We start from the raw sequence: 23,739 nt of genomic DNA, 5'->3' as shown, positions 1-23,739 counted from the left end.
AAAGGAGTTGCGAGGTGGATGAAGGGGGACAACTGTGTGGTGATGGATGGGAGCTAAGAGTGGTGATAACTTTGTAGTGCACACAGATGTTGAATTATAAAGATGCACACCTGAAACTAATTTTTTAAAAAAACTGTGAGGGTTATTACGTCACCTTTTAAAAATTCTGCTGTAAAGAAGACTATTTGCACTTTATACTATTTCCCCTGAAACCTCTTCATTAGTTTTCCTTTCTTAGCAAGAAAGTAGCTAGTCACTGTATGGTTCTGTGACCAGCTGAAAATATATTGTTAACCATACTGAGGTTGTCATAACTCGGATAACAGACCGGCAATTTCTCTCCACTCTGCTATCTTTAACTTGGGTAATCGTAACAGGAAGACCGAAGGAGGTGGTTTTATTTTATAAAAGGGAAGTCTGGAGAAGAAAAAACCCAGTTTCCACAAATAAGACACAAATCATAAGGTGGAGGTTGACTATGCCTTCAGTTATATAGGAATGATTTTCTCTGTAGCATTTTCTCTGTGCCCCACTCTGTGGGGTGTTTTAACTGCAGTTACACTGTAAGACAAGGTCACCTTTAGATGTCATTCCTAAGGATAAAAAGACTATCACAGAAAGGAGAAAATTAAGGAACTGTCAGAGAAGGACTCCCCCACCCCCCACTGCAGAATACATGCATTCCTAGGAGAGTTCTTTCATATTTCCAAGGAACTGACAATTCATAGGCTGTATAAATTGTTTTAGAAAAGAAAGAACAAAGCTTCTCTCTTCCTTCCTGGTGTCAGCTTGACCGAACACAGTGGACTTCCTCCGAAATGTAGAAGCAAACACCCTCACTATGATGTGGGCAGATAAAACACAGCAGCATAGGGGCGCCTGGGTGGCTCAGTGGGTTAAAGCCTCTGCCTTCAGCCCAGGTCATGGTCCCAGGGTCCTGGGATTGAGACTTGCATCTGGCTCTCTGCTCAGCAGGGAGCCTGCTTCCCCTCCTCTCTCTCTGGCTGCCTCTCTGCCTACCTGTGATCTCTGTCTGTCAACTAAATAAATAAAATCTTAAAACAAAAGACAAAACACAGCAGCATATTTAGAAAAAGAATGCCCAGAGATCAGGCTCCAGCAATATAAGTATGGTTTAATATAAGAAAATCTATTAACATAGTATACCCTTTTAGTAGCTTAATTTATATTATATGTGAAAAAAGGATGATAGTTAACATGTATACCGGTCCCAAATTCTCATTAAAATGGATGACAGGCTGCCTTTTTGTAAGATATGAGATATGAAACAATAAATGACACACACATGTTACACACACACCAACCACATGCATGCGTATAACATTTCAAATACATCAACCACCCTCATACACACAATGTATCATGCATGTGTGAACACCTTATACAACACATGTGACAAGCACATGTATGTTCACACCACATCACACATGTTGTAAAATGGTGTGTGGGCACACACCACAAAACATACATCAAACACACATATGTGCATACCACAAACATGCCAATCACATGCGCGAACACACCACATCACACACACCAGTGATGTGCATGTGATATTATACACATGGTAATCACAATACATCATCCTACAACACACCACCCACATGTGTGCTCATCATATTATACACACACATCAATCACGTGTGTATGCATCATACTTCAGATTTAAATCAGCATTCCATACCCGGGTAGGACAAAGGCAGTTAGTATTACCAGGTGATATGATCATCCACCTGGAAAATCCAACAAAATCTAGTGAAAAGCTCCTAGAAACAAGAGGAAACCCAAATAAACTTCCTGGTTACAAAATGAGGGTACAAAAGCAATGTATAAATTAATTGACTTATAAGTTAATATAATGTAGTTCAGACACACAGAACAGTATAAGAAAACTATATGAACATCTGTGTATCCACCGTCTGGCTTCAGAAACACAACCGTGCTGTTGCAGTTGAAGCCTGTGTCTTCCCCACCAGTCACATCCTTCCCTCAGAGGTAATCCTTATTACGAATTTGATGTGTATCACTTTTGTGTAGCTTTTAACACTTTTGTTAAATCTATCTGTATTTCTAAGTTCCTTACTGTTTGTATGATGCCTCCACAAGGTGGCATCTTACTGAAAGGGCTCTTTTTTGGTTTGCTTGTGAGGTTCACTTGAGTTGCTTCATAGGCTTCTAGTACATGCATTTCATTGCAATGTGTTATTCCAGTGCATGAATACAGCTCTACTTAGCCCATTATTTGCTGTCATAAACATTCATGTACATGTTCTCTTTTTACAAATGTGAATGCTCCTATAGACCCCAGTGATCTAGACTTTGCACCAAGAATTGGAGAGAAGTCCATGTCTTCACTTTTTCTATACAGAGGTCAATTGTGCTGAATTCGTGTTTGAATCACTGTATATACAAATACTCATTGTTTCACATCCTCACTCGATCCCTTGTTTTGATAACCATGTTTTTTACTCTATCAACAATAAATAAGTAGAAAATATAACAGCAATAAAAGGTCTCATTCACAATAGCAGTGATACAAGTCTTAGGAATAAAATCAACAAATCACACAGGATTTGTATGAAGAAAACTAAACCACTTTTTATTTTTATTTATTTATTTATTTCTAGAGAGACAGAGAGGGAAGGGGGGGAGGGAGAGAGAGGACCCCAAGCAGCCTCCACACCTAGTGTGGAGCCTGTAAGGGGACTGGATGTCACAACCCTGAGATCATGACCTGAGCTGGAACCAAGAGGCAGATGCTTAACTGACTGAGCCACCCTGATGCTCCCTAAAACAGTTCTTAAAAGACTGTAAGCCAAGATTTGAGTAAATAATGATAAATATATTTTCCTTTGCTGCAAAGATTGTAAATTAGAAAGATAACATTTTTATCTAAAATTTTCTATAAATTCAAATCTTAAAGTCATTTCCTCCTCAATTTTTTGAAAGAATGTACTACTGTGGAAAACAGTAAGGAGGTTCCTCAAAAAGTTAAAAATAGAATTACCCTATAATCCAGTAATCACACTACTGGTTATCTACCCCCAATTACAAAAACATTAATTCAAAGTGATATATGTAACCCTATACTTATATCAGCATTATTGACAATAGTCAAATTGTAGATAATTGGGAAAGAGCCCAAGTGTCCATCAAGAGATGAATGGATAAAGAAGATACGGTATATATACAAAATGGAATATTATTCAGCCATAAAGAATGAAATCTTGCCATTTGCAATAACATGGATGGAGCTAGAGAGCATAATTCTAAGTAAAATAAATAAATCAGAGAAAGACATGATTTCACTCATGTGGAATTTAAGAAACAAGATAAATGAACAAAGGAGAAATAAAAAAGAGAGAGAGACAAATCAAGAAATAAGTTTTTTTTTTTTTTTAAAGAAATAAATTCTTAACTACAAAGAATGAACTGATGGTTACCAGAGGGGAGTGGGTGGGCGGATGGGTGAAATAGGTGATGGGGATTAGGAGTACACTCATCATGATGAACACTGAGTAATGTATAGAATTTTTGAATCACTATATTGTACACCTGAAAGTAATACTGTATGTTAACCAAACTGGAATTAAAATAAAAAGTTAATAAAATAAAAAAAAGAATATACATGAGAAAATAGCCATGATTTTTTTAAAGGAAGGAAGTGTGAGAGGGAGTAAAACTACTCCTACCAGATTTTAAATTATTTTATTATGCATTTAAAAGAGTACATTGCTGATGCGAAAGGATTGATCAGTGAAATGACTCTAGAAAAAGACTCAAGTATACATGAAAAAAAATGGCATTTCAAATATACTTTATAAACATTGCTTGGGAATGTTGGCTAACAATTTAGAAATAAACAAATTTGGATCCTTACCTCACACATGCACAAATGCATAATTCAGAGAACTGAACATTTTAATGCAAAAAAAGAAAAAAGAATAAATGATAAAAAGAAAACCTTCAGGGGTTCAAAACTAGAGGTCAACAGGGAGAAGATTTGACTATATCAAAATGGAAATCTTTAGTTCAATGATAAAAACTATGCATATGAAGACAGACAAAGAAAAATATTAATAAAGGGTTAACAGTCCAAACAAAGAGTTTCTATGGATATAAGAAAATATATGCCTCAATAGAAAAACAATACCTCCACCCCCAAAGAAACCAAGTCAAGTTCACAATTTACAAAAGAATTATAAAAATTTCAGTTAAAAATATGTATTAAAACAATAATGAGATAACCAAAGATGGTTAAGTTATGGAAAATGAGCAATATAAACTCACAACACACTTTTTAAAGAAAGTTTATATATGCTTAAAAAGTGCAAATGTGTATAGCCTTTGACACAGAAATTCTATTTCTAGACATTCTTCACCAGAGCAACCAAAATGGGAGAAAATGTGTGGGCAGCAGAGTGAGGTATGTAAGTAAGAGTGGACACTGGGAGTCAACAGGCCTGGTTTGAATCCCAGCACATGACTTTCTAAGCCCTGGTCTCTTCGTGAGTACAACAGATATGATTAACCTCATCTTACAGTTGTGAGGATTAAATGAAGCAATGCACGTTGAATGCTTAACAAAATACCCGATGTATTATAAGTGCTCTATAAATTTTTGCTACTGTCATTGTCATTACTATTAAAGTCTATTCATATTGTACAGCCTTTCAGGCACTGAAATGATGATGCAAAATTGTGTTTATTGACACGGGAAGATGTCTAAGATACACTATTAGGTGAAAATGAAATTTATAAATAGCATTTGTAATAAGAATACATTTCTGAAATATATAAAGTCTTGTTACACCAGGATAAGGAATATTAGAGAGTAGACATTTGACATAAATACTAGAGAGTAGGCATTAAGAGTTGTAAGAAAAATTTGAAGTAAAAAAAGGAGAAATAATGAAAGGTATTTTATGACTTTATCTTAATGATAAGACCTAAAACTGTTGACAAATTTTATATTTTATTCTTTAAAAAGTTTAAAATAGAAGGGCAACTAAGCTGTAATTTTTAAAACAATGAGTACTAGGATATATTGGCATAACTTTCCCTACAAAGTGTGTATGGATAAAAACTATTAGCGGCTTATTATGTGCACTTTGTAAACACAGAGGATATAGCAAACAGCTAACCAAATAAAGGCTTACTTGGACCTCCTGTCTAGAGGGGATGACAGACAGGAGCAAATCACCCAACAAGCAGGTAAATGCTGGAAGGAGAATAGATCCAGGTGATGGTTATAGAAAATCCCTGGGAGTGGAAAGGGAAGGACTACCTGATAGGGGAAGTTGAGAGGAGGCCCACAGAAAGAGGGGGTTCTGGGCAGAGGGAAATGCTGGGGCAAAGACCAGGGGCCAGCGTTGATACTGACATGTCTCAGGAGCAACAATGGCATCCCACATGGCTGGACCAGTGCAGGGACACTTGGACGAAACATAATAAACTGAAAAGAAGGGATCTGTGAGGGAGGACAACAAAAAGAATGGTCACCTGGCCTCCAAGTGGAGGAGTATTTCAGGAGGGAGGGAGAGATAACTTTGTGCCAAGAGATCAAGTAAATGAAGGCCTGAGAAAGACCATTGGATTGGCAGCTTGGAAGTCACTGGATGAGGCCAGCTTCCCTGGAGAGGTGGTGAAGAAGACTTTATTGCAATGAGAGAGGAAGTGGAGGTAAGAGTAGACAATTCCTTTAATGTGTTTTCCTAAAAAGAGGAACAGAGAAACAGAATCTGGAGATAAGTGTGATAAGACCAGGAAAGCATGTTTCGGGGGAGAAGGGAGAAATAACACCATGTTTGAGTCATGCTGATGGGAATGATCCAATAGAAGGAAGAAAATTGCTGACCTTGGGGAAGAACACAGCTGGAGTCACATTGTAGAGCAGAAGGAAGGACTGGATCTAGGGCCCAGCATGGGCTAGCCTTAGCTGGGAGGATGGACAGTTCTCACGTCTGGCTGCACATTAGAATCACAAGGGGACTTTGAAAAACATCCACACTCAGACACAGTTCAGGTCATTTAAATCAGTGCACTGATGTAATAAAATTTGGCACTTGTTGCCATATTTCTAGTTCTAGTTTAGAATCAATTTGTGTTTTATTTGAATATCCCACAACCAGTGAGAGACTGTCCAACAAACATTCTCGGTTGACAGGTAGTGTTATGAGGGAGGGAATCTCAGTGAGGACCAGTTTCGTAAGTGGTCATTTCATGAGTTGGTTTTTGTGGTTATTGTTAGTTATGATATTTACTTTGTTTTTAAAGTATTTTGATTATGAGGAATAAGGTAGTAAACTAGGAAAAATGATAAAATCTGGAAGGCAATGTTCTATATTAACATTAGTTTTTTTTTTCTGGATAGTGGTATTATTGGTCATATTTACTTTCCACTTTTGCTAGTTTTTTCCATGAGCATATATAACTTTCATTGCCAGAATAAAACCCAAACAAATCTATTTTTATTAAAAAGAAAGAAGAAAGTATGGAAAACAGTGTGGTAGTTCCTCAAAAAATTAAAAATAGAATTACCATATGATTCAGCAATTCCACCTTTGGGTATATAGCCAAAAGATTGGGAAACAGGATCTCAAAGAGATATTTGTAAACCCATGTTCAGGGTAGCATTATTATTCACAATAGCCAAAAAGTGGAAGCAACCCAAGTGTCCAACAATGGATGAATGGATAGATAAAATATGGTCTTACACACAATGGAATATTATTCAGCCTTAAAAAAGAAGGAAATTCTGACTCATACTACAACGTGGATGAGCCTTGAGGACATTATGCTAAATGCAATCTTCCAGTCACAAAAGGACAAAGATTATATGATTCCACTCACAAGGTACCTACAGCAGCCAAACTCATAGAAACAAAGTAGAATGGTAGTTTCCACATTGAGATACCACCTTACACCAGTTAGAATGGCCAAAATTAACAAGACAGTAAATAGCATGGGTTGGAGAGGATGTGGAGAAAGGGGAACCCGCTTACACTGTTGGTGGAAATGCAAGTTGGTGCAGCCACTTTGGAAAACAGTGTGTACATTCCTTAAGAAATTAAAAATAGAGCTTCCCTACTTGCACTACTGGGTATTTACCCCAAAGATACAGAAGTAGTGAAAAGAAGGCCATCTGTAGCCCAATGTTCATAGCAGCAATAGCCATAGTTGCCAAACTGTGGAAAGAACCAAGATGCCCTTCAATGGACAAATGGGTAAGGAAGATGTGGTCCATATATACTATGGAGTATTATGCCTCCATCAGAAAGGATGAATACCCAACTTTTTTTTTTTTTTAATTTATTTATTTGACAGAGAGAAATCACAAGCAGGCAGAGAGGCAGGCAGAGAGAGAGGAGGAAGCAGGCTCCCCGCTGAGCAGAGAGCCCGATGCGGGGCTCGATCCCAGGACCCTGGGATCATGACCTGAGCCGAAGGCAGAGGCTTAACCCACCGAGCCACCCAGGCGCCCCGAATACCCAACTTTTGTAGCAACATGGATGGGACTGGAAGAGATTATGCTGAGTGAAATAAGTCAAGCAGAGAGAGTCAATTATCATATGGTTTCACTTATTTGTGGAACATAACAAATAACACGGAGGACATGGGGAGATGGAGAGGAGAAGGGAGTTGAGGGAAATTGGAGGGGGAGATGAACCATGAGAGACTATGGACTCTGAAAAACAACCTGAGGGTTTTGAAGAGGAGGGGGGTGGGAGGTTGGGGGAGCCTGGTGGTGGGTATTATGGAGGGCACGTATTGCATGGAGCACTGGTGTGGTGCATAAAAAATGAATTCTGGTACACTGAAAAGAAATTTAAAAAATAATAAATTAAAAAAAAGAATAGTGGTTTCCAGGGTAAATGGGAAACTATTGTTTCATAGGTATTAGCTCTCAGTTTACCAGGATGAAAAAGTTCTGGAGATTGCTTACACAACTATGCGAATATAATTAATACTACCAAATTGTTCACTTAAAAGTGGTTAAGACGGAGGGGCACTTGGGTGGCTCAGTCGGCTGAGCATCTGCATCTTGATTTTGGCTCAGGTCATGATCTCAGGGTCATGAGATTGAGCCCAGAGGGGGGCTCTGTGCTGAGTGTGTTTAAGGTTCTTTCTCTCTCTCTCTACCTCCCCACCCCTGCTCCCGTTCATGCACACTCTCTTTCTTTAAAAACCTGGTCAAGGTGGTAAATTTTATGTTTTGTGTATTCTGCCACAATTATACATCTAAAAAAAGAAGAAGAAAGAAGGAGAATATTAGCTAGCTGTGTTTCTGGGAAGAACTGGGAAGGTCAAGTTGTCACTGGGACAAGGGGATTCTAAAGACATCCTCTGAAGGTCTTTTCTAGTTTTGCCGATCTGTAAAATGTTAGAATACTTTTGTCATTCTTGAAAAAAATTCAATTAATGAAAGGGATTTTTTTCTAGCATGATTTGTAACCTATATTTTGAGTTTAGGCCAAGAGCACTTCAAAAGCCCTACATGGACGCAAGTTTTTAAAGGTTTGGCAAGTTCAGTCCGAAGAAAAAAAAATAGATTTTTTGGATTCATTTTCAATGTAATCTCTTTTTCCAGTCTCTAGTGTACAGTGTGATTCATTTCAAAGGGGCTCTATTTCAGGCATTGTGGCTTTAAGTAGGACTTACATAAAATGAAGCCACTGCATCTAATTAATCATTCAGGAACCCAAACTTTGTAATTATGTGGCCAACCATTTCCAATCATGAGTCAGTTGTGAATCTAAATAGAATGGTTCACCCACTGCAATTACCCAAGTTCCTCTTATTGGAAGGTTGTAATTACTTTGACAGTCCTCATCACTGGCTCTCTTTCAACTTGAGAGGATACTTCTCTTTGAGATGTGCAGCCTTACTTCCAGCCTCTGTGGTCTGCTTGCTAACTCCATCATGGGCAGGGTGTGTCACCTCAGGACAGGCATCATGATGGGCCTTCTGGTCAACCAGGAGTGTCAGCCTTCCCTGGCCCCCCATCATGGTACTTGGAGTATAGACATTATTCAGCCACTGCTCTTGGAGAAGTACATTCTTAAGGGGCCACATCGCCAATGTGGTATATATATAGGACTTGTATACTACTTGGACATGAACAGCACAGTTGTGAATTACAGGTTTATGCTTCTTTTTCTTAGTCAGTTATTGGAACTTCTAAAGTCATATAGATTCCTCATAAAAACTCCCAACACTGCAAAAGAGTCTAAAGTAAAGCTGAAAATGCCCCCAACTTTCCTTCTGGCCCTCCCCCTGATGTAATAATTAACAGTGAGATGCATTTTCTCCCATACTCTTTTCTTTGCTCATACAAACATATGTTTCCATATTCTTTTTATGTTTTATTGTACTACATATGGTATTCAGTAAGGCTGACACTCCTGGCTGACCAGAAGGCCCATCATGATTTTTGTCCTGAGGTGACGCACCCCGCCCATGATGGAGTTAGCAAGCAGATCGCAGAGGCTGGAAGTAAGGCTGCACATCTCAAAGAGAAGTATCCTCTAAAAGCTGAAAGAGAGCCAGTGATGAGGACTCTTTTGACTTGACCACATCATAAGGATCTCCTATGAGCTGGTGTGTCTCCCTAAAAATCATATGTTGAAACCCTAACCCCCAATGTGATGGTATTTGGAGATGATGCCTTTGGGAGGTAATCGGGTTTTGATGGCAGTTCTACCTTCATAATGGGATTAGTGCCCTTATAAGGAAATGAAGGAATCCTAGGTTTCTCTTTCCACTATGTGAGAAGGCAGCCATCTTTGAACCAGAAAGAGGATCTTCACTAAGAACCTGACCTTGATCTCAGACCCCACTTTGGCCTTAGACCTCCAGCCTCCAGAACGGTGAGAAATTAATGTTTGTTGCCTTAACCCATCCAGTCTGTGGTATTGTCTTACAGCAGCATGAGCAGACTGAGACAACATCCTTGAAAATAATGGATGTTGTCGACCTCATTCGTAGCAGTTGCATCATAGCCATGGGTGGAGACTCCACAGAGCACTCAGTCACCCAGGTTTGGAAGGATATGTTGTCATTTGCCATTTTGGACAAAGTTGTGACATCACCTCTTTGCCTACATTCCTGTACAGCGACTCTTTCATTTCTAATAGGTAATGTCCAGGAGTGGCAATGCTGGCTCAAAGATATGTGTGTTTTTGACTTAAGAAAAAACTTGTATGTTCATTTTTAATCTTTTTGTTTCTTTTTGACAAATACTGTGGATTGATGTGAGTAAATATAGACAAATTGAAGGCCTTCGTGGGAATAGAATCTCTCTTGGCTCGAGCTAATTGCCAAATATTTCCAAACATCGTTGTAAAATTTCAGAAAATACAAAGCTCTGTAAGACACGAGTACCCCTCACACACCTCAACATTTTTGCACCTAATGGTAATTTAACTGCTGGGCTACGAGAACTCTTATTGGGAGTTTGCAGACGTGGAGAAAAGTGATGGATTGGTATGTATGCATAATGTGAAGAAGGTAATGTTAATAACCTGGGCTGGCCTTCATCTGGGAGAAACTGCTACAGCAGTTGAGGTATTTAAGACTGGCGTTTAGTCTGATTAATTGGTGCTTCTGCTAATCTGCTTGTCAAATATTTTTAGTATCACTGCTGAAAAGAATACGTTTTATTTATTTTAATAGAGCACAACAATCTCATGTAAAACTCACACCTCAGATGGGAGGCACTGTTACATTTTACAGATGGGGACGTTGAGGCTCAGAGATTGTGCAAGTTGCCCGAGTAGATGAGGCTGGTTGAGCACATGATCCTGAATGTGCAGCGTGCATTGGAGCAGTTAACAGACTTCACAGACCAAAGTGACTTGGAAAGTTGTGTTTAGACTCTAATGATAAGCCAGGGAGAGAGAGAGAGAGGGTATCCCAGGCATGGTCTGGACAAAGCCTCCATGCTGGCAAGGAGGACATGCTATCTGGCTAGTCTCCTTCCATGAGAAGATGAAGGGGTCTTTAGGATTTGGCCCAAAGTTGCTTCTCTGAACTTGTTCCTCACCACCATGCTTCATGTTCTCTGGTCAGCCCAGCGGAGCTGTAGATTTCACTACTCTGCCTCTACGCTTTTTATACCCTGGTCCTCTTTCTAGATCTGCATCTGCCTGCATCTTAGTGACCCTTCAAAGCATATTCAAAATTCGATATTCCTTTCAGAGCTCACTACTGTCCTCACAGCCAGAAATAAGAGCTCCCTCTTGGTGCCCCTTTGGTCTGTTGTTTGTCCTTCCACTAAAGCACTGATAATATTCATCTTGAATTAGAGTGATCTGTGTGCATATTTCATGGCCCTTATTCTGTTATAAGGTCCATCTTGCTCTTTGTATCATGCATAGTGTTAGCCCCTCGCACACACTGTATTCGTAACAATGCCCAATCTGAATACTTCAGAGTAAAGACAAGCAAATTTTTAAAGGAAATCTTGGGCATGAAATGAAAGGGTCAGTCCAAAAATCTTTGGACTTATGCAATAGTTACTGGGAGTCACTGTTGATTTTGAACCAAAGTTAATAAATACTAGTGTTAGCATAATTATTTGGATAGTGGGATGAATCTAGAAACAAAATTTTCTCCCCTAGAAAGAGTAGAGTAACAGGACTTGAGGAGATTGTTGTATCAGAAAGTACTTAGAATACATACAGTTCAGAGAGAGTTATGAGGAGGATTGGGCAGACAGACAGCTCTCTAGGCATGAGACAGAGACTCTCAGAAGTGGGCTGGGGAGAAACCCTGGGGTGGCTCAGTTGGTTAAGCATCAAACTCTTGATCTCAGCTCAGGTCTCCATCTGAGGGTTGTAAGTTCAAACCCCCCATTGGGTTCCATGCTGGGTGTGGAGCCTACTTTAAAAAAAAAAAAAAGGAAAGAAAAGAAAAGAAAAAGAAGACGTGGGCTGGAAAGAGAAGAGACTGTGATGAGTTGAAGTCATGATATAGGAAACTGTCATGGAGAAATTGGAACTGGGGAACAAAAAGGGAGAGAGAGAAATGTATTTCCCAATTTCCATGCTTTTCAAACTATGGCCTCCAACCCTTAGCATTGTGTAGAGACATATGAAGTTACAGATAAATCTGACACATTTCTGGGGAGTTCATTTTGATCAAAGTTTGGGAAAAATACATTGTTATTCTATTACAGTCACAAATATCTTAGGAGCATGAAATGTTAACATAAAATACTAGACTACAAAAATTTTTATTTTAGGTTTGGGACTTTTTGTGCTCCAGACTCAGACTATCTGGGGTTATAAATTCAGTCTGCTGCTGTTATAAGGATTTAATGGGAGCAGCATTTGAGAAGTGCTGTTCTGACCTTGGAGACCTCCAGAAGGAGATATCTGCTACCCAGGGGAAAATTGGGGGGAAGGCAAAGACTGTAGAAGGATCTTTCCCCAAGGTGGGTGTAATATTGTGATTTATGAGAAATGTGTATTTGGTCAAGTCCCTTTCCTAACAAGAGTTCCTATAACCCTTGGAATTTCCTAAGTGATAATGGCAGTAAAGGTGTGTTTTGCTATGTTAATGAGGCGACTGGGGAAGCTTCTAGGTGACCTAACAATCTGGACTAGATTAGAGAGTTGGAAATTGCTCTCCCACCCTGGACCTCTTGAGAGGGAAGGGGGCTAGAGACTGAGTTCAGTCACATTGGCTTATGATTTAATCAGCTGTGTCTCTATAATGAAGCTTCCATAAAAACCCCAAAAGGATAGGGTCGGGGGACTTTCTGAGTTTGTGAACATGTGGAGATTCAGGGTGTGTGGTGTACCTGAAGAGGGCATGAAAGTTCCTTGTCCTTCCCCATACCTTGTGCTATGGATCTTTTCTACTTGGCTGTTCTTGAGTTATATCCTTTTATAACAAGCCAATAATCTAGTAAGCTGGTTTCCCGAGTTCTGTGAGCCACTCTAGCAAACTGCTTGAACCCAAGGACAGGTCATGGAAACCTCTAAACCATAGACAGATTTGTGTTGGGTCTCTGATGTAGGGGAGTGGGGCAGTCTCATAGATTGGAACCCTCAATCTTGAGATCTGATGCTATCTCCAGGTGGATAAGGTCAGAATTGGGTTAATTGTTTGGTGCTATTGGAAAAAACACACATCAAAGTGGGTCCAAACAAATCCTTGCCTGTTATACCTGTGTTTACATCAGCTTGTCAGAGGACCTAGAGCACTGTTCCTTTACTGAGCTTCCCCAAGTCTTATGTGAAGAATGAGCAGGCCCAATCCCTTCTACAATTCCTCATGTCTACTCCTCATACATCAGTCATTCAATGAATATTCATTTAATCTCCAACATGCCAGGCACAGCCTGATTGACCTCATCAGCTTGGTTCTTTCCCTGAATGCCTCCCTGTCTTGTCTATACTCCTCCTCAGAGGTGTATCTAAGAGTGAGCCCCGTCCTTAGGTATAGTTTGGACAATTCCTATTGGGAATGAACATTCGCCTTCCATGTTCAGGACATAGGACTTCCGTCTAGACAGGCTAATGTTGTGTTGACTTACAGGAGCCTGCCTCTTACTGTGATTTCACTGTTGATTTGAAAGTCTGGATTTTTTCCCCCATTTACTCCTGTGGATTTATGTCTTCTTCTCCTGAATTTGAGCAATTGCTCTTTCGCAGAGGTGAACTTATATTTATCTACATGAAAGCTCTTTCCGAGGCCCAGTCTGTGGTCTTAACCTGATGTGGTCCCTTTGGGTCCTGACTTGGATGTCAGTCTATTTGCTTACACCAATGGGCTGACGGACAGGTTTTGAGCTTCTGCCTCCCTGTGCAGGCCTAGTGAAAGGGAGCTGATGAGCTGTATAGGAAGCACACTAGAGTTAGAAACCTTGTTCTTTGGGGAACTTAGAGCACACTCAGTCCAAGCAGATTCTGTGCTTTCTCTCAGTGACAATGGGTATTGTTAGCCGTTTTGCTGGCAAAATATGTGGAGTGAACTCACTGTGAATTTTTGCGAGGATGATGACTTTTAGAAGGTTGTAGAAGAAACACTGATGAAATGTGTTATTTTACAGATGACTGACTCTAAACATGTTTGTGTGTTTTTTAAATTTAATACAGGTTTAAATTAATTCTTTATCTTCATTAAAAAATTTTGTTCATTACCAAGAAATGGAGTTCTCTTAGGTTCAGAGAAAGCAAAATAAAGATCTCTGATATAGTCATTTATAGGCCTACTTTGTCTCTATTTTGGGCCTTCAGCAGGATATTAATAAACAGCAGCTGACAAATATTCAGACAATTCTGCCTTATTATGTTGGGAGACTGGCACAATAGAAAGAGCACCAGGAACGGGTAATATCAGTCAGCCACGTGATCCTGGACAAAACTCCCTGAGCCTCAGTTTCTCTGGTGGTTTCGTTGTCTGTTTCATGGGGTTTTGGTGCAAATCAACATACTGGGTGTAAAAGTACTTAACAGACTGCAATTTGCTCTTTCAATGTCAAGGAATACCTACCTTATTCAGAGCCCCCACGGCTTCACATGTGATTGACTCACAAGCTTACGAAAGAGCGTTTTATTTTTTTATTTTGTTTTTAATTTTAATAGCTTCAACAACAATAGTTTTTTATTTAGTAGCTTTAACAATATTTTTCCTACTTTTTTTTTAAATAAACATATAATGTATTATTAACCCCAGGGATACAGGTCTGTGAATCGCCAGGTTTACACACTTCCCAGCACTCACCATAGCACATACCCTCCCCAATGTCCATAACCCCACCACCATCTCCCTACCCCCCTCCCCCCTGGACACCCCCAGTTTGTTTTGTGACATTAAGAGTCTCTTATGTTTTGTCTCCCTCCCGATCCCATCTAGTTTCATTTATTCTTTTTCTACCCCTCAAGCCCCCCACGTTGCATCTCCACTTCCTCGTATCAGAGAGATCATATGAGAGTTGTCTTTCTCTGATTAACTTATTTCGCTAAGCATGATACCCTCTAGTTCCATCCATGCGTCGCAAATGGCAAGATTTCATTTTCAAAAGAGCATTTTAAATGGATGACATATTCTACTCAGGTGACAGAAAAGAAGAAAATGCAAATTGAAGACAAAAAGGAGATTGGTAATTAGAAAGAAAATGTTAGAAGAATGAGCAATCAGAAGCTCTTGGATCAATCAGTTTATGGTGTCAGGAATCTGAAAGTTGGTATGTCTCTTTGATGATATTTCATTGAAAAAAAAGGAAGAGTATTGGTAGTCAGAATAATGGCCAAGCTTGGTGTTTCTCTTTTTAGTGTTCAAATAGATGCTGTTGTTTTCCCTTCCCTTTGAACTTGTTGGTTTATCTTCCCTACAGCTCATTAATTTAGCTTGCTTCTTCACTTCTCAATACTGAAACACCTATACAAACCTTTAACAACCCAAGTGCTTGCAAGGAAAAGGACCCGGATGAAAGGGGATGAGGCATAGGGTCAAGTAAACAAAGAACTAAAGCCAATACATAAAAATGATCAGAGCGATGCTAGTGGTTTGTCTGTAGGCCTTTGGCACCTGTTCTTCTGTTCAGAGTCTGTGTTTGTCCACATGCCATGAAGTGATTGAATATATGTCCCTATGCCTTATGCTTTTCAACTAGGGAGACCCTGAGAGTCCACGAGGACACAAAAGAAAAACATATATCTAACCCAAACTGTGAAAGGTATAATTTAAGTGTGTGTCTTCCCTTCCCTTAACTTCAGGGAAGATAGAAGAAAAGTGGGACAGATTGAACATAAATATACTCACAAAGCAAATGCCCATATCACAACACATATCATATTTTGACAAGTTTTGTAGGCCTTAAGCTATGAGATGTTTAAGGGTCTTGTTTTTCATTCTGTTGACTTTAATTAGGCCCACAAGTTGGACAATTTATTGCTATTATCACTATTATTTTTTAAAGCCAATATTCTTAACAGTTAAGTTTCCCCAAACTCACTCAGCTCAACTTCACAAAATTTAAGAGAAGATACAAACATATATTTTTGTGACAAGTCAACAGTATGGCCATAATGAGATATAGTAGAGCAATAACATATAAAAGGTCCTTTAGAAAATGGCTCTTTCAGAAATTCATAAAACATTTGAAAATGAGCCAAAAGGTTTCAGACTGTGGAGAGAGTGGAAGATTGCTCAAAAGGATGCATTTCAGCATATTTTGGTAGATTTAAATGAGGGGACCAGAAATTCCTGATCATCTGTCTTATTTGTCTGCTAGCTATTTTAATGAATGTTCTCAGCATTTATTTGGATTTCTGATTTCCTCGCCAATCTGCCTGTTAAAGATAATATTTTTAAAGCAAAAGTTCATGTACATAGGGTGCAGTGATCAAATGTGGGAATGAGTTACCTTGTCTTCACCCCCTCTCCTTTTCCCCCAAACTCTTAAGTCTTAGAGATGGTAAGTGCCTCTCCAGTGGGGCTCTAGAACACTACAGAATTTGTGGGGTATGTCTGAAGGGGCTCTTCTTGGACAAAGAGATTCCAGGTCTTATGAAACTATTTGGGGTTCCCAAAATACACATCCAGAGTCGGCATCAAAGAACATGACTGGGTCTGGGAAGACATCAGTAAGATGTTTGGAATACCCCTGCTAAATTGTATCACCCATCTGATTTGGCCCAAGGAATTTATAGTTTCAGAACTTTAGTTCCAACTCAGTACGTCACTGGCTTCTTGCTCAAGGAAAATGCTAGGGACCAGCAATCAGTCATTGGCTGGATTTTATTTCTTCTGTTTTTGAAATCATCTGGATTTTTTGTTTTCTTTGAAATTTCCTTTCTTGTGGTTTTGTTTTGTTTTCTGTGGGAGGTATTTCTGTTCTTAATATTTATAGACGAAGTCTTCTTGGATGCATGGACTTAATACATGATTACTTAACACCCCTCATGTTTTCCCAGTTAGAGCCACTGAGCAAGTTCTCCTGCCATGAAACATTTCAGGACTGTAATATGACTTGTAACTAATTGCCACCTCATGCTGATACAGGATGGTGTGTAATTTCAATTTAAAAGGACATCAATATGGAACATAAATAATATCATTAGGAGGGAAATCCAGAGCATAAAATTTCTTCAGAACATATGAAAAATAATTTAGCTTTACCACATTTTATATTCACATATTGTGATGGCAGGGCTGACATAGACATGGAGGAAGAAAATTTTGCAGGCATCTCCTAAACAAGAAAAAATCTAATTGATAGTAAAGATGACAGGTCCCTGAAAGTATAGAGTCTACTTACATGCGTCTGTAGATGCCTGCTGGAATCAGAGATGCAAGAAGTTTTAGCTTTCTTTTCCTCTACCACATTTCCCATCCCGTTGTTAATACACCTCTTTTTAGGGATACCAGTTGAGACCTACTGGTTTCTCTTGCCCTGAACAGGTGTTTGTCTTTATACCCACTTCTGGAAAGAGAGAGATAAACAAAAACATTTGTTTTTTTCAGACCTCAGAAGATAGAAAGGTCTGTGGTCCTCTGAGGATGACAGAAGGAATGGCTAGAGTCTCATGAGGAAAGAACTCTTAGGAGGTGCCATGTTCTGGGGTTGATCATATTTTGCCAGTTCAAAGATCTTGGTTGGGGCAGTTGGTCAGAAAAAGAGAATTTCTGCACAGCTTTTGATTTTCCCTCATTAGATGAGACATGTAGGTAATTAATTCTATCAATAAACAAGGATACAACTAGATTTTGACTGAAGTAGCCAGTTGTCAGCATGGTGAGCTCAAAGGCTTCCTTCTGATCCTGTCTCCTCTTGCCTACTCACCACAGGCACTTCAACTATTCCAGTTCTCCCCTTCTTGGGATAGGCAGTGATTTCCAACACACCAATTGACATCTGAGTCATGTGGAGAGGATTTTTAAAAATATACTGGCATCTGGGTTCCACCATGGAACTGTAAGTCAGAATATCTGTGAATGGGCATAGGCATTTGATAATTTTTGAAGTGCTTCCAAGGATTCTAATGGGCAGGGCTGAAAATTCAATCAATCTCTTCTTTTAAAAGGAAACATTTTCTGGCAGAGGAAATACATGATGTCACTGTAAGCCATCAGAATCATTGATGCCTTTGCTGGAAGCCTCTGGCAGGAGATGGGCCTAGAGCTCCTTAAGACAGGTGGTTGAGGTTGAGGAGAATTGAACAGGAAAGTGAGCAGAGAAAATGCCCACGATTCTGGGACATCCAGGGTCCTAAAAGACAAGTTGAAAGTCAGGGCAGACAAGAAGGAAGATTTGACAAGAGAGGGAGAAAAGGCCCATGGAAACACAATTTATTTATTTCACAATTTTGCCAGGGCAACTAATTACTGGAATAGGAAGGGGTGATACAGGGAAGGAGATTAATTTAGTACTTCCTTGGCTTGGAGGCCAGGTGATGTAATTCACTGTAGAGGCTGAAAAAGATATGGGCAAATAGTTATCTTCAAAATTTGTTTGGCTGCAGGCATACCACCCAGGGAAAACCACCCAGGATCCTTTTTATTTTCAAGGGAATGAACAGTCATCATTAGTGTACTATATAGGCCAATAGGAAAAAAGAAATTTCTTTCTTACCTAAAATATAGGCCTGATAAAATTCTCTTTTGGGATATGGTTCTCAATTTTACAGTTCTGAGTAGCTAAATCAACCATTCTCAGAGTAATTCAAGGCATATTGGCAATTTATTTCACAAAATATAACAGGGCTCCATTGTAACAGTAGGTTAAAATGAGGGGCTCTGTGGAACCTAGCTAGAAAAATCATGAAGAGCAATCAAAAGCAGCACTAAGCAAAAATCTAAAATCTGAAGAGTCCTGCTCTCCTGATGAGAGATTTTAGAAAATCAGGGATATTTCATTAATGTGGTTATTTGTAGATAATTTTTCTTTCCATTAATATGAACTCAATTAGTTCTTCATTTTATCCATTTATTTTCTCCAAAATATAGGCTAGGTCATTGAAAGTAGAATTTAAGGATGCCTGGCTTGTGTATTTATTTATTTTTTAAATTACCACCTCTGAAATTGGATGTGTCCTAAAATAAATAGGGCTCTTATTCAGAGAAGGAGGGTTGCTCTCCAGGCCTTACCAATCTTCTCTTTCCTCCATGTTCAAGATCCACTGTGTCCAAAAGCTTTGACATACTTTTCTAATCAACTCATCTCTGGTGGCAGCATTCCAGCATAAATGCTGAACTTAACTCCTCAGCTACTCTGGGGTCTTGCCCTTTGTGCTGATATACCTCCCATTAGCTGGTCTTCACACCAGGTGTCATTGTGGAGCAGTCCTGGACTGATGTCCCCAAGTTATGGGGGTGGAGAGAGCTAGATGACTGTCATAGAAGTTCTTGAGGCATGGAGTTGACCTCCTTTTTATATTTCAGAAATACTTTTCTATGCTGCAGTTTAAAAGCTTAGAATTCTATTAATGTTGAGCATATAGGATCTAGTAGGTTTCCTGGGAGACCTCTCCCTGTAGCCATCAGTTTCTGCTTGGACGCCATAAAAGGAACCTTTCTCTTGCTGAGGCAGTCTATCTATTATTTTATAGTTAGAAGGTTTTCCCTCCAAACACACACATGCTATTGAGCATAAGAGGGGCCCCAGGGGTGCCTGGGTGGCTCAGTCTGTTGGTTTCAACTCAAGTCATGATCTTGGGGTCCTGAGATTGAGCCCTGCATCATGCTCTGCACTAAGTGTGGGGTCTGCTTGAGATTCTCTCTCTCTCCCTCTCTCTCTGTCCCTGCCTTCTCTCTAAAATAAGTAAATAAATCTTAAAAAAAAAAAAGAGGGACCCCATTGTCCCAAGGCCTCTGAATTCCCAGGGAACCTCCCTCCTTGGAATCACCAAATACCCAGAATCTAGGACTTTATCCTGGCTGACAGCAGGAGTCCTGTCCCTTTCTCAAATACTTCTGAGGAACCCTGGGATTGTGCACATTCTTCTTGGTTCACTTCTCACTTCCTACTTCATTGGCCTGCTTCCAACCTCTTCTACCATTTTCCATGTACCGTCTTGGTGTTCCTGTCCATGCTTGCAGCTCTCTTGGATTCATTCCATGCCACATTTGGACACTGACCATTCCTCTATTCCCAAAACATGGTACCATCCAGACAGTTGTAAAACTTTACCAAGGATTTGAGAATGACATAAGGGAATTAGCATGCTGGAAGGACCACTTGCCATGGCTTAGTACTCCCAGTAGTTCCTCAGGCTCCTCCTGGCTGTGCTCTTCATCTCTCCCCATGTGCTGCCATTTTGCTGGGCCCAGCACTCCGGCTTAAATTTCACTTCATCATCTGCTCTCCCTGAGTTCCAGAGGCCACAGCTCCCACTCGCTGTCCCTCCCCCCACTTCCATTATAAGACTCTCTTAAAGATGTCTACAGTGAACGTAGCTTTTCACATTAATAAGCAGAAAAGTTAACATCTCTGTTTTGAAGCATTGCATTTGGAATACATCCCAAAGTTGAAGGCTAGCACAAGGATGACAAATGGGTACTTGCCTTAAAATTACTTACAGAAATTACACTGGGAGCTCTTCCTATGGATAAATTCTATCTTTACCTTTAGAAGTATAGGAAGTACATTGCTGGCATTTTATCCCAATTCAGGCTGTCAAAAGTTCAGAAACACTGGGGTCCGGTCATGGGCTTACCAATTGCAGGCTCTGTGTATTTTAATATTACGCTAATAATACTGATATTATATGTTAATATTAATCACTTATAATATAATTAGATATAATTATATTAATATGTTACTATATTATTAGATTAAATTAATGTCATTATATTTAATATTACATTAAAATTAAGGGAAACTGATTTTGACTTGAAATGCTCTTCCCATTATTTGCCACTTTTGCTGCTAGTTTTGCCCAGTGAAATTAAGATTAGATCAAGTCTAATCCCTTTTCTATGTTCAGATGTGAAGAATAAACTCTTGTCTCTCCAAGTCTGTTCTTGAAGAAATTTAACCTTGATGGGGGATGAAGGAGGGCACTTGTGATGAACATATGGTGATGATGTATGGAAGAGTTGAATCACTATACTGTACACCTGAAACTAATACTACATTGTATATTGACAGCTGGAATTTAAATAAAAACTTGAAAAAAAAAGAAACTTAACCTCATGTTGTCACCGTTTTAGCATGGGGGTTAGGGCTTTTTATACTGTGATCATTAATTTAAAAAATATAGAAATAGACCAAATTAGGATTTAGAAATAACCGGAATCTTACAGGTGAGGTCATCTATTCTAGTTGCCAGCTTATTGGTATTCAGGATGTCCTTGAAAAATGTAGAATTTTTTGTTTTGTTAAAAAAATTAAAGATCTATTTCCAGAAGAATCCCACTGCAATCCTGTAAAGGTTGTACTACAACCTTTATCTTTTAACTTTGCTAAAGGAAAAGAGAGATTTCCAAAGAATGGCTTAGTAAATGTTATCGCAGTGCTTCCACATGATTTTTAAATATTTGTTCTTGGTACAATGTGAATTAAAGACTTTATGATTTTTCTTAGCTTAGAAAAAGCATGTAGCTCCATAGCTTATGTGAACACACAATAAAGAGCATACACTATACAAAGTGATGACCATGGATTATTTGTACACGTTGCTTAATTTTTTTTTTCATGATGAATTATTTTTTATTTTTTTTAATAAACATATAATGTATTTTTATCCCCAGAGGTCTGTGAATCGCCAGGTTTACACACTTCACAGCACTCACCACAGCACATACCCTCCCCAATGTCCATAACAAAAACCCCCCTCCCTACCCCCCTACCCCCAGCAACCCTCAGTTTGTTTTGTGAGATTAAGAGTCTCTTATGGTTTGTCTCCCTCCCGATCCCATCTTGTTTCATTTATTCTTCCCCTATCCCCCTAACTCCCCATGTTGCATCTCCACTTCCTCATATCAGGGAGATCATATGATAGTTGTCTTTCTCCGATTGACTTATTTCACTCAGCATGATACCCTCTAGTTCCATCCACGTCGTCACAAATGGCAAGATTTCATTTCTTTTGATGGCTGCATAGTATTCCACTGTGTATATATACCACATCTTCTTTATCCATTCTTCTGTTGATGGACATATAGGTTCTTTCCATAGTTTGGCTATTGTAAACATTGCTGCTACAAACATTCAGGTGCACATACCCCTTTGGATCACTATGTTTGTATCTTTAGGGTAAATACCCAGTAGTGCAATTGCTGGGTCATAGGGTAGTTCTATTTTCAACATTTTGAGGAACCTCCATGCTGTTTTCCGGAGTGGTTGCAGCAGCTTGCATTCCCACCAACAGTGGAGGAGGGTTCCCCTTTCTCCGCATCCTCGCCAGCATCTGTCATTTCCTGACTTGTTAATTTTAGCCATTCTGACTGGTATGAGGTGATATCTCATTGTGGTTTTGATTTGTATTTCCCTGACGCCGAGTGATGTGGAGCACTTTTTCATGTGTCTGTTGGCCATCTGGATGTCTTCTTTGCAGAAATGTCTGTTCATGTCTTCTGCCCATTTCTTGATTGGATTATTTGTTCTTTGGGTGTTGTGTTTACTAAGTTCCTTATAGATTTTGGACACTAGCCCTTTATCTGATATGTCGTTTGCTAATATCTTCTCCCATTCTGTCAGTTGTCTTTTGGTTTTGTTAACTGTTTCCTTTGCTATGCACAAGCTTTTGATCTTGATGAAATCCCAATAGTTCATTTTTGCCCTTGCTTCCCTTGCCTTTGGCGATGTTCCTAGGAAGACGTTGCTGTGGCTGAGGTCGAAGAGGTTGCTGCCTGTGTTCTCCTCAAGGATTTTGATGGATTCCTTTCTCACGTTGAGGTCCTTCTTCCATTTTGAGTCTATTTTCGTGTGTGGTGTAAGGAAATGGTCCAATTTCATTTTTCTGCATGTGGCTGTCCAATTTTCCCAACACCATTTATTGAAGAGGCTGTCTTTTTTCCATTGGACATTCTTTCCTGCTTAGTCAACGATTAGCTGACCATAGAGTTGAGGGTCTATTTCTAGGCTCTCTATTTTGTTCCATTGATCTATGTGTCTGTTTTTGTGCCAGTACCATGCTGTCTTGATGATGACAGCTTTGTAATAGAGCTTGAAGTCCGGAATTGTGATGCCACCAACTTTTGCTTTCTTTTTCAATATTCCTTTGGCTATTTGAGGTCTTTTCTGGCTCCATATAAATTTTAGGATTATTTGTTACATTTCTTTGAAAAAAAAGGGGGGGGATTTTGATAGAGATTGCATTAAATGTGTAGATTGCTTTAGGTAGCATAGACATTTTCACAATGTTTGTTGTTCCAATCCAGGAGCATGGAACATTTTTCCATTTCTTTGTGTCTTCCTCAATTTCTTTCATGAGTACTTTATAGTTTTCTGCATATAGATTCTTAGTCTCTTTGTTTAGGTTTATTCCTAGGTATCTTATAGTTTTGGGTGCAATTGTAAATGGGATTGACTCCTTAATTTCTCTTTCTTCTGTCTTGTTGTTGGTGTAGAGAAATGCAACTGATTTCTGTGCATTGATTTTATATCCTGACACTTTACTGAATTCCTGTACAAGTTCTAGCAGTTTTGGAGTGGAGTCTTTTGGGTTTTCCACATATAGTATCATATCATCTGCAAAGAGTGAAAGTTAGACTTCTTCTTTGCTGATTTGGATGCCTTTAATTTCTTTTTGTTGTCTGATT

This window comes from Meles meles, chromosome 3 (assembly GCF_922984935.1).
Source record: "Meles meles chromosome 3, mMelMel3.1 paternal haplotype, whole genome shotgun sequence".
Taxonomy (NCBI): Eukaryota; Metazoa; Chordata; class Mammalia; order Carnivora; family Mustelidae; genus Meles; species Meles meles.
The sequence above is the reverse complement of the archived record's forward strand: the minus strand, read 5'-3'. Positions refer to the sequence as shown.